The sequence below is a fragment of the Gambusia affinis genome, linkage group LG11, assembly GCF_019740435.1.
Source record: "Gambusia affinis linkage group LG11, SWU_Gaff_1.0, whole genome shotgun sequence".
Taxonomy (NCBI): domain Eukaryota; kingdom Metazoa; phylum Chordata; class Actinopteri; order Cyprinodontiformes; family Poeciliidae; genus Gambusia; species Gambusia affinis.
The window spans coordinates 3,266,982-3,277,884 of NC_057878.1; positions in this window are offsets into that span (position 1 = coordinate 3,266,982).

The following is a 10,903-nucleotide window of genomic DNA, read 5'->3' on the forward strand; positions in this document are numbered from 1 at the left end:
CCGGTAGACGTTGTACAGCAGAGTTTGTTCCGTCCAATCCGACCAGAAGTGCTTCCCTCCTGGAAAACCGGAGGAGTTCTCAGAATCCCAGATCCTCTTTCTCTTTCTCATTTCCTTCTGGTCATATTTTCCATGTGTTTTAATGATCCATTCACTTGCTCTCCCAGCCCACCCTCACTGTTACATAATCCCAGAAACGTCCCGTCAACAGCATTCTTAAGCCTTTCTACTGATTCAGAACTAATCCAAGCTGCAGCTCTCTGTGTTGAGCTTCTTTCATTTCTACATCCTGGTACTCAAAAAAGATTTTCAAATCAACGTCTTTCATCATTTTGTTCCTTTCACATTTTTGTAGGGTGTTGAACACACATGGTTTTCTCTTTTTGGAGGAATAAATCCTCACTAGCTGCGTTTCCATTGAGCATAAAATTGGAAATACGAAAAGAAATTTACTTCATGGAAAAAGTCAAGTTAGACAAATAAAAATTTAGGATGAGGAGATTTTTAAGCTGAATCAAAATTAGTGCATCTTACAAAACACTTTTTTCTTGTCACACGAGTCACATGACCAACAACCGGATGTTACTACTGGAGGAAATGATGACAACAGCAGGAAGTTGGCAGGAGGAAGTATTTTACAAACACTTTTTTTCACATCACAAGTCACATGATGAAGCACAAAGAAGAAGACTGGATGTATTTGGAGAGTCATGGTGTGTCATGATTTTTAATGGTTTATCGCTTGAGCAAACTTATTCACGTGTGATTTAATGGAAACGGCGCAATTGCAAAATTCAGTTTTTCCGACATTAGCGGAATATTAACAAAGTTTTGCTCACATTTGTAATGGAAAGCTGTGGTTCGTTCCAGGAACCGTATCCATCCACTTCAGTTTCAATGAGCTCTGTGCTGCTGCCAGTCCTGCTTTCCTCCTGTGTTGACACATTGTTTATTAAACCTGTGTTTACAACCGAAAAGCTCAACTTCAGACCTGCTGTTGCACATCTGCACCGCCACCTATAAAACTCCCGGTGTGATTGCAACGGAGGGTTAAGCCGTCTAGACTAGCGGAGCATTAGTCAGAGCTCGGTGGGAGTTTTTTCTGGGTTCCCCCGACTTAACAGTTAAAGTGCTTGGTGGTGAGTCAGCTTGTCGCTTTATGCAGCTGTGCAACAATCAGTGGAATCCAGCTGGTGACTCAAATATTTGTAGGGATTTTGGCCAAGCATCATCCTATTTGAGTCTGGCACTGTGACACAATAAATGTCACAGTGCAAAAATCTGTACCAGATGTTTTTCTGGTACAGATGATCCATCCTCAGCGATTTCCTGAATCGCTGAGGATGGATTCAGCTGCTCCCTGCTACCTTGCTAACCTTTTTTATTATTATTATTTAAAAGTTTAAATAATAATTTTGTGAATTTATGTTGTTTTCCTTTTTTTTGTACCTGTTTGGCAGTATGCAGTATATGTATGATTTACAAATTTGTTGAAACTGTCTCTGTTATGAAAAATCCAGCTCCTCTGCCTCCTCCCTGTGGTCCTTTTACCATCTGAAGAAATTCACCAGTCCTGGTCAGAAGGAGGGTCTTTTATTCAAGATTTTTAAGTGACGATTGGCCTTTCAAGTGCAAAAAAGTATTTCAATGCCATGCTAGTCTCAACATTTCTTGTCGTGTTTATTGAGGTAATTATCTGCTATCATCAGCCAAATGGTTTGTGGTTGAGAGAGAGAGACACACAGTGGGAGGTGTTCCCAGAGTTTTGTGGCTAATTCATTAGACTGTAATAACGGTGATTCTCACTAATTATCCTGGGGAGAGTGTGTGAGTGTGTAGAAGTGTCTGAGCAACAATATCAGTTTCACTTTGTAGACGTGAAAGAAATGAAAACAGAACAAACAAAGTAAAAAGGAGAAAAGGTTGAGCTATGTGTTCTCAAGATACATTACATCTAGAGAGAGAGAAACAGAGCAACCAGCTGCCTCTTTCAGCCACTAATTGAGTTGTACAAGGAGCCTTCTGGGCCAAGCTGCCGACAGATCCAAAGACAGATCACTGGAGCACCTGACACGCAGAAATGTTGACGGGCAGATGAGCGGGCAGCCTGGCGGACTCCTTGTGTACTGATGAAAAACAAATAGCTCTAATGTCAGAGTGAGGGCAGGATTACACTTCCATGTTTCAGCAAGTCAGGGAAATAAAGCAGGTGAAACTTAAATGCTAAGTACCAAAGAAACAGTAGTTTGGACAAGAAATGTAGCTTGCTGTATCAGACTAAAATAATTTTGTTAAATGAAAATTTAAAGTGTAGTTTTTAGAGAAACTACACTTACAGAGAGATTGACACTCAGAGAGATTCTCCACTGGAGCCACAGCAGATTCTGTACAACTAGCTAGTGTGAAAGAAACGATAGTTTTTAGAGATGTTCTTGTACGTCTGTACTAGTTAGCAAGCTAACTTCTGTACTAGAACTAGCTAGCTGCACTAGCTACGTGACTGTACTAGCTAGTTTCAACTAGCTGTAGCTAGGTACTACAGCTAGCTAGTTCTGTTCTAGCATGTGAACAAAACTAGTCCACTGAAGCCACAGAATCTGCTGTGGCTCCACTGGACAACCTTTCTCTACGAACTAGCAAAAAATTAGTGGCTATTAAATCTAACACTAATCTAGTGGCAGACCATTTTACTGCCGCTAGTTCCAGTGGCAGTAAAACAATCTGCCACTGGAACTAGTACCTTTTATAAAATAAAAGACTTGGTGTGGCCGGGTTTTGTCGTCAACAGTGTCTGATCTCTGTTGAGCGCCGCAGCCGAAAGGCAGCAACTGGATACGTAACTCAACAGGGAGGGCTCCACGTTTCCAGAATTACCCCACAGAGCGCGCCAGGCAGCAGGATAAAATTACCCAGGAGACGTTTTCCTAGGACAATGAGAGTGAAAGTTGACATACACACACACACACAAGGATTAAAATGCATTATTTCATATTCTTCACGCAAGTGGAATGAAGAATTTTAAATTCTTCTAGCTTAAGTAGTTAAAATAATAATGCAGAAATGGGTGCTTGTTTGGCTAGTAGATGGAGGTTTTCTTGCATAATGTGAAATAATAACTTCGTTTATATTACAGTAGTAAGTCATAACTCACAATTGAAGATTAATGAGCTATCAGAACCTAAGAACAATGTTTGGACAATGCTTTACCAAATGCTTTACCAGGTTTTCAGTGCAGTAGTAAATTAAATTAGCTCAACTTAATGCCAGTAAAAGGTAGTAAAACGTAACAAATACAATTTGACTTGGTAGTAAGTTTTTAAAAAAATTCATGACCTATTCAATATATTTAGAATTTTACATAGATGGTGACTTTTTGTTTTAAGTTCATTTAACTATAAATCTGTATTAAAAATTATAACTACTCCCAGGACCCAAGCTGACGTTAGCTGTGTCAGAATTCAGGGTCTGTATCCTTCGGAGGGCCAGGTCTACTTCTTACTCCGGTCTACAACTCCAAAGGACCAGGTCTTCTCCGGGTCCTTCGAACCAGGTCTACTTCGTAGACCGAGTCCTTGGTCCGGGAATAAGAGAGCAGCCAAGAAATACGGAGGTAAAAGCTGCGTCCAGATTCAGGGTCTGCATCCTCCGAAGGACACGTTTACGTAGGATGGGTCCTTCACAGGCTGCAAATAAATGTTGACCGGAAGAGAAAAGCTTGAATTTGGACAGGTCTATCCTTCACCAACAGTCCCCACCCCCACCTCAGTGTAACTTATCTTGCCTAGCAACCTTGACAGCGTGAAGCAGCGAAGAAAAAAAATTACAACGGAGCCGAAGTTTGTTTTTTGGTCATGTATTACTGATTTCTGTATTATTCTTCACCTTTTATAGTAAAGAATGTTCCATAGTACAAAAAGAAAATCTCTTAGTTTGATTCTAAAATGTTCAAACATGTAGCATTTTTCTACAAGAAATACATATAAGCAAATTATTCATTTACAAATATAATACTCTCCAGATCTCACACAGGACACTACAGTTAAATAAACCTATTACCGTATGTTTGAAGGCTTAACTTTAATCAATCAAACCGATTTGCTCTGCTTTGAAATACTTTTGTAAACCAAACATTTTACAACTAGATATTACCTGTCTGTATAATATCGGTGTTTAACTTCCACTTATTGGGGAAAGCTAGCAGGAATTTTTATAACAATGCACCAGGAGTTTTTATAACGATGCACCAGGAGTTTTTATAACAATGCACCAGGAGTTAGGCGTTCTTCTCCACGAAACCAAACCTAGAGCGCCCGGCCAGCTGACAGCTGGCGAGAGGAGCTAGCTGTTAACACAGCAGGAGCAGACATGTCTGAAAATGTCAGAGCAATATTGCAATTAGATGACGTATTGATGATCTGAGCAGATATTTGAGACATACAAAGCTACATTCTCGCCTAAAAACATTGTAAAAAAATTATGTTGTGTCACTTAAAGTGTAATATAGCAAAATAATTTGCCGCTCTTCACCGTCATTACCGCTTTGTTTGAACGCTTGGTTTGGACCCGCAATGAATCATGGGATATGGTGGTCCGTGTAGGATGCACCGGACACATCCGCGCCTTGTCGCCACACTATGATGTAATCGGCCTGCAAATCCGTCCTTCGAAGGATGCAGCCCTGTTTCATACTTGTAAACAGCCAAGTATGAAACAGCCAGTTTGAAGCCTATAGACGTCGAGATCTGTTGAAACCAATAGGACCTCAGGATCCTAAGGCCACTAAAACAGATCCCATCAACACCTTGACGGCCCCTGGAAAGTGGTGGCAAAGGGCAACTTTTGGAGAGTTCAACTCTCACCGGATACGACTTTTTTTATGTTTCTCTTATCCGAATGGTTCACAAATTCAACTTTTCTAGAAATTAATACTGCCTTTTTTGAGGACAATTTACAATGGTCAATCACTCCAATTTACATGCACTAACCACTGCATCACCGTGCTGTTCTATTTTTTTGTCCAAAATGTGAGATGTAATTTCTATGATTCTGACCTGGACACTTTTTGCTAGTTGCTTGTTTTAGAGGTTTTCTTGCTTTTCTCACTACAAATGTTTCTCCAGTCTGAACCGTTTGCAAATTCCATTTTTTAGAAATTAATACTACTTTTACATCGGTCAATAACCCGAATTTACATGACCCACGGCCATTTTTTTGGGGGGGGTCAAAAATATAAGAAGCATTTTGAGGTTTTGGAAACGATTCAGAACTTACCTGGACTTTTTGTTAGTTGCATGTTTTGGAGGTATTCTTGCTTCTCTTGCCTTTTTGTTGTTTCTTCAGTTTCAAAGTGTGTTGCATCATTTTCCACACTGAAGATTTTTCTTCGGAGGCTGCTTCTCTGTCTTGAAGCTCCGTCTTCATATTTTCCAGCTCGGCTCCAAGTTTGTTGATGATGTTATGGTTGCTCATCATGTTCTGGTTGTGAGCTTTCTTCTCTTTATCTAGCGTCTGCTCAAATATTTCTGCCTTCTGTCTTAGAGCAGAAACGTCCCTTTCATATGTAGTTCTAAGTTCCTGAGCCTGCTCCAGTTCTCTTTGTAGATGTTTTATTGTCTCTGCTGATTGATGCTGCAGCAAAGTGAACTCTTGCGTTACTCTCCGATGCAGACTGTTGTTTTCTGATCTGAGCGTGTTGATGAGATGATGGTTGTGCTTTACTCTTTCCAGATTAACTTCTTTTTCACTGTTCACCTCATACTGATAACGTTGTGCTCTCTGTCTCAGTGCAGAAACATCTGCTTCTTGCTGTTTAGTTCCTTATATTAAATCTCAGACAGGTCCAGCTGACACTGCAGATGTTTCTTCGTTTCCTGCAGGCAGGCGATCTCCATGAACAGTTTCTCTAGGATTGTCCTTCTCAGCTCTCAGGTTTTCAGAGAGATTTTGCTCCTGCCTGATTCTCTCTTCATAAAATAGCTGCATGTTCCTCTGACCTGCAGCTTTATATTTTGATTGTAGCTCCTCATAGCGAGCCTTCATTAGGTCCAACTCTTGTTGAAGGGCGTCACTTTTTTCTTTTTCTGCCCGTATTGCTTCCTCGCTGGCAATGTGAGCTACCTTCAGTGGCTCAAAGTCCTGCTGCAGCTGGATTTTCTGCTTGTGTTTTATGTCACTCTGCACCTGGGAAGCAATAACAGCAGGGCTGAGAGACTCTGAATTGAACAACTCTTCTGCTGTCGGTAGTTGTCTCATCTCCTTTAGTGTTTTCTGCCTTTTCAACTCGGCTTTTGCATTGTCCAGTTCTCTTTGGACGTAGGTGACCCTTTGGTTCTCCTCACACCATCTGGCTCTCTCCATTTCCAAAAGAGGGCCAAGCCTCTGGAGCTCTCTCTGAAACTCAATGGGAGGCTGATGTTGTCCAGCTCTCCAGTCCCACGGCTGGGGTCTCATCCCACCGTTGAAGTACTGTGGCCTTTGATAGGACATGTTTGGACAAAACAGTACTTGTTCAAATCAATCTTGAAAAACAATCTTACCGTTTGACTCTGAAAGCGCTTTGCGTACGTCAGTAGTGCAGCAAGCAATGACAAGAAGGTAGAAGACACGTCTACACATTTGGTTCTTTTTCTGTCAATATGGGGGACGAGAAGGTCCCCCATATTGACATTGGGCAGGATGAGGGTTAATGGTTGGAGGGTTATACAGAGTTAGAGTGGCTCTGATTTATTCTTTCTGTAGATTTTTGTTCATGGTTGTTTTTTGTTGAGGCATTGCATCTTAGGACAATTGTCCCATCTTTTTTTGCTCTTACTTTTTTAGTTTTGGGTAGTTGGTATGAAGCCTATTGATGGCAAAGAGGTATTCATTTTACTACTGGGAGAAGCTAATCATCATCTCAAAAGCTCAAATAGTGAACTAACTACTGCCACCTGTACTACAACCGCAAATCTCATTAGACTTGAAAAGAAGGCTTTGTGCAGGAAGAGCAGAGAAAATTTCTTCCATAGTTTGTAATGGGAAAGAATCATATCCCCAAACCCCACATATTTCTGCCCAGCTTTCAAACCACACAGCCAGAGACATTTACAAGGGAGCAGCAGTAGAGGCAGTGAAGATTGAGGTACCAGTTCATTACAACAACTTCTGGTGTCATCCAGAAGTTGTGGAATATTGGAATATTGAGATGTTAGCATATCATGACAGCAACACTGTCTTTAGATTGATACTGGAGATGATCCTTCCTGCTCACAGCAACAACATCCACCAACCGTTTGAAGATACTTACTTAGATATTTAGTTTCCATTTAAACGTTGCAGATACATATTGGATCACCAGCAATACAAATATTTTTCTAATTCTAATTTTTCTAATATTTTTCTTAATAGTATATCAAGTAGTTATTAGTAAAATCTAAGTAGCTGCTCATTTTTACAGTCAGAGGAATATTTCAGACAGACATTTCACCAACAAAAAGTAAGATTTCATATTCCTAAGTGTAAATACAGTACCATATTACCAAATATACTTGCTCAAATAGCTGTAAATACACCACTTGTTCAGTGACTGAGTCTGAAAAGGAGCATGATGAAGTTTAACTTGTATAATCACACCCCTTTTCCATTCAGTAATTCATAACATAAATAGTCTTCCCATTTCTCATATCCCTTCTAAATAAAAATAGTTTCCATCTAGATGAAAATAATACATATCCAACATTGCCAGACTCTTTCTACAGGAAACATAAAATTCTGCAGGCAACTGTTTGAACAGCACAAAGGGGCTTTCACACAATTCTTAATTCAGATATCCAAAAATATAATTTTGAGTAGTCATAATTACATTCAAGATATCAAATTTTAATCATGGACATGTGTCCCATCAAATGACAAATAGATTTCTTGAAAGAAATTTTGACTCGCTAAAATGTAATTGAAGATATCTTGAATTATTATTCTTACTAGTCAGAATGTAAATGCAGATATTTTAAATTACCGTTCTAGATAGTCAACATTTTTGTGTCTGAAGTGTCTCTAAAAATTGCTTTTGGCAACAGTGGGGTAAATATTGTTAACTGCAACCGTGCAGACATGACCTGGTGGGCCGATCTGTCAGTCAAACCTCTGACTGCAGAGCAGGAGAGGACAGTGGCTGATTTCTAGACCTTTGCTAAGGTAGAGAAGATTGGGGGATAAGATTAGCTTCACATGTAAGTATTGGCCCATCACTAATCTCACAAAAAGAATTCACCGCTACCCCAAAAAAGACTTCTGCTCGATCTTGTGTTGGTAGTAAAAGTATAAATGCAGTAAAAATAGGTAGTAAATTCAAATCTAGGAGTCCTGTATAAACCCTGTTCACGGTGAGTTGCTTGAGATATAAATAGAAAGTTGTGAGGAAGAGAGGTCAGTCCAGAGGTCAGGTCAGGGACAGTCTCACTAATGTGAGGAAAACAGAACCGAGTCCCTGGTAATGGGTTAACCTCAGACCAGATAGCAGCAACTGCAGCAGATAAATCTGTCCTTGCTTGAGCTGCCCTGATCCACTGAGGCTTTCATTGTCACGTGACATGAGGACGTCCTGCAGCTCCACCTCTGATCCACCTCTGATCCACCTCTGGCCCAATCAGATGTTCCGCCTGCAGGCCACAGAGTCCCAAACACTGCAGGGTCTCTGAGAAGAGAAAAGCTCCAGAACCTCTGGGTCATTTGATGCTGTAGGAGACACTGCTGTAGAACCCATGATTTATTTTTGCTTATTTTAATGTCACTACAAAAACACAAAGTCTTACTAAGTACTTTTGGTCTAGTTTCTTGTGGAAATATCTTAGTTCACTTGAAATAAGACAAAACTGACTTACAAGGAACTTTTCAGCAAGGGCTTGTTTAAAGTCAATGATTGCATAATATAGATTTTGAAAAAAAAAATCTATATTATTTTACTTGTTAATAGAACATTTTGATATGTCCTAAGTAAAATAATCTGCTACTGGACGTAGTACCTTTTTTTAAACTGAAATATTTTCTGTTAGCAGTAACTGAATCTCAGTCAAAGGGGATGTGAGAAGCTGTTTTCATCTTGTCCATTTTCATAACTGGATTCTGAACATTTGAAGACTCAACAGGCTTTCATCCAGGATTATCCTGTTTTGCTCCATTTGTCTTTGCATGACTATAACAGACTCTCCATGGTTTGATGCTACATCCACCATGGCTCTAGGTGAACAAGATGTGTTCGTTTTCCCACAATGACTGTGGTTGTAGCATAAAAAGTGTTCACAACTGTCTACACTGCAAAAGCAGAAAATCTTACCAAGTGGTCATATTGGAAATATCTTAGTTTTATTTTATTTCAACTGTACTAACTTTTACTAAGTAACTTTCCAGCAAGATATGGGAGCTTATTTTAAGTCAATAATTCCTTAATATTTAAAAAAAATACTTGTTCCACTGGCCGATTCTTTTACTTATAAAATGACTTTTTTCCCATAAGGTAAATGGTCTTTTTTTTTCTTCCATCTGCCACAAATGAGCAAATCAGTGAAAGCTGCATTACTAAAGCTTCCTGTTCAGATGGTCAGGACCTCAGTCCAGTCCTGTGACCGGTCTTACATCATGCAGGATGTGGTTTTAACACATGGTGCTGCTGCTGCTGTCAGCTCTTGGAGCAGACATAATCCTGTTGTCCCCTATGTCTGATAAACAGTTTATCCTCTGAGCTTCAGATGTGTGATGAACCAAAAGATATATAAAAATTCTCTGTGAAACCCAACCTGGAAATGCAAACGAGCCTGTAGCAGTTACTCCATCTCACCGTCACGTTCCTCATTCTGAACACAAAACACTAGAAATCAATTTGTTCCACACTTTCTAATATACACTTCCAGAGACTTACATGAGTTTTTTTTCCCCCAGTATATTCTCTCTTACCAGCCAGATTTGCAGACATGCATGTTTTCACACCAGTAGATTTATGGGGCATGAAGGGCGTCCTTCCCTTCCCGTCCGTTTGTTGGGATCCAAACGGACGGGACATGCCAAACGTCTGGAAGACTCATCTCAGGTTATCTCTGTTCTCTGCCTCAGCCTTCTTTAGCTCAGTGAAATCAAATCTTATCTGAACATTGATTCTCTTCATCTACGCAGCAGGGCATGGACCAGATGTGTATCTTGTGGTGGTGTGTAGTTTTTCTGCGCTGCTTATCTTTAACGGTAGCAGTATTAGCCCCACCGCACTAAAGACTATCTGCTTTCTGTTACACATTCACAGGAAGACATGCCAGAAAAATAGCCCTTTCTTACAGCACATTTAACACTATAGAATACACAACTTGATTACCAGCTTAGCCATGCTGCCATATAGATAACAGGCTTTACAGTAAGTAAGACTGCTGCTCTGAAACTGCAGGTTATTTGGACGTTGATTGGCAAACAGTTCCACAAAGACGTCTTCAGTCAGCTGTAGTTGTCAAGCCAGGCCACTGGATGGCGCTGTGATTTTAGCATGTCATTGAACGCACATGCACGTTCCCTTAGCTTTGACTTCACAATAAACAGTATCCCGTCTCCCATGAATCAAGCGCTCATGTAATATATATAAATATTCTTTATCAGAAATTGTGTTAAACTGAACAGGTTAAGTAGTGCAACAAAGCACAACGCTAGCCACAATGCTAGCCACAATGCTAGCCACAATGCTAGCCACAATGCTAGCCACCATTGGTTTTTTCGTTATCTGCCTGTGTTTGCTTAGCATAACCCTTTAGATTCCACGTCCATTCTCAAATCTTTATTTTGTGTAAAGATATGAACTCCACCACCTCTGCTTGCTGCACTGCATTAATAATATGTTGCCGTCTCTCTGGTTCAACCTGGATAAAAGTCAGAATAACTGAAAACACAATAC